Below are 1,997 nucleotides of genomic sequence, written 5' to 3'. Positions count from 1 at the left end.
CGGCAGGGATGTCCACTCTCACCACTGCTATTCAACATAGTATTAGAAGTCCTAGCTACAGCAATCAGGCAACAAAAAGAAATCAAAGGCATCCAAATCAGCAAAGAGGAAGTCAAACTCTCACTCTTTGCTGATGATATGATACTGTATGTGGAAAACCCAAAAGACTCCACCCCAAAACTGCTAGAACTCATACAGGAATTCAGTAAAGTAGCAGGATATAAAATCAATGCACAGAAATCAGTGGCATTCCTATACACCAACAACAAGACAGAAGAGAGACAAATCAAGGAGTCGATCCCATTTACAATTGCACCCAAAACCATTAGATACCTAGGAATAAATCTAACCAAAGAGGCAAAGGATCTGTACTCAGAAAACTATAAAATACTCATGAAAGAAATTGAAGAAGACACAAAGAAATGGAAAAACGTTCCATGCTCATGGATTGGGAGAATCAACATTGTGAAGATGTCCATGCTACCTAGAGCAATCTACACATTCAATGCAATCCCCATCAAAATACCATCCACTTTTTTCAAAGAAATGGAACAAATAATCCTAAAATTTGTATGGAACCAGAAGAGACCCAGAATAGCCAGAGGAATACTGAAAAAGAAAAGCAAAGCTGGCGGCATCACAATTCCGGACTTCCAGCTCTATTACAAAGCTGTCATCATCAAGACAGTATGGTACTGGCACAAAAACAGACACATAGATCAATGGAACAGAATTGAGAGCCCAGAAATGGACCCTCAACTCTATGGTCAACTTATCTTTGACAAAGCAGGAAAGAATGTCCAATGGCAAAAAGACAGTCTCTTCAACAAATGGTGTTGGGAAAATTGGACAGCCACATGCAGAAGAATGAAACTGGACCATTTCCTTACACCACACACAAAAATAGACTCCAAATGGTTGAAAGACCTAAACGTGAGACAGGAGTCCATCCAAATCCTAAAGGAGAACACAGGTAGCAACCTTTTCGACCTTAGCCGCAGCAACTTCTTCCTAGAAACATCGCCAAAGGCACAGGAAGCCAGGGCAAAAATGAACTATTGGGATTTCATCAAGATAAAAAGCTTTTGCACAGCAAAAGAAACAGTCCACAAAACCAAAAGACAACCGACAGAATGGGAGAAAATATTTGCAAATGACATATCAGATAAAGGGCTAGTATCCAATATCTATAAAGAACTTATCAAACTCAACACCCAAAGAACAAATAATCCAATCAAGAAATGGGCAGAAGACATGAACAGACATTTCTCCAAAGAAGACATCCAAATGGCCAACAGGCACATGAAAAAGTGCTCAACATCGCTCGGCATCAGGGAAATCCAAATCAAAACCTCAATGAGATACCACCTCACACCCGTCAGAATGGCTAAAATTAACAAGTCAGGGAATGACAGATGTTGGCGGGGATGTGGAGAAAGGGGAATCCTCCTACACTGTTGGTGGGAATGCAAGCTGGTGCAACCACTCTGGAAAACAGTATGGAGGTTCTTCAAACAGTTGAAATTAGAGCTACAGTTCGATCTAGCAATTGCACTACTGGGTATTTACCACAAAGATACAAATGTAGGGACCCGAAGGGGTACGTGTACCCCAATGTTTATAGCAGCAATGTCCACAATAGCCAAACTGTGGAAAGAGCCAAGATGCCCATCGACAGATGAATGGATAAAGAAGAAGTGGTATATATACACAATGGAATATTATGCAGCCATCAAAAGGAATGAGATCTTGCCATTTGCAATGACGTGGATGGAACTGGAGGGTGTTATGCTGAGTGAAATAAGTCAATCAGAGAAAGACATGTATCACATGACCTCACTGATATGAGGAATTCTTAATCTCAGGAAACAAACTGAGTGTTACTGGAGTGGTTGGGGGTGGGAGGGATGGGGTGGCTGGGTGATAGACATTGGGGAGGGTATGTGCTACGGTGAGTGCTGTGAATTGTGCAAGACTGTTGAATCACAGATCTGTAC

The sequence above is a fragment of the Zalophus californianus genome, chromosome 14 (assembly GCF_009762305.2).
Source record: "Zalophus californianus isolate mZalCal1 chromosome 14, mZalCal1.pri.v2, whole genome shotgun sequence".
Classification (NCBI taxonomy): Eukaryota; Metazoa; Chordata; class Mammalia; order Carnivora; family Otariidae; genus Zalophus; species Zalophus californianus.
Note: the sequence above shows the minus strand (reverse complement) of the source record.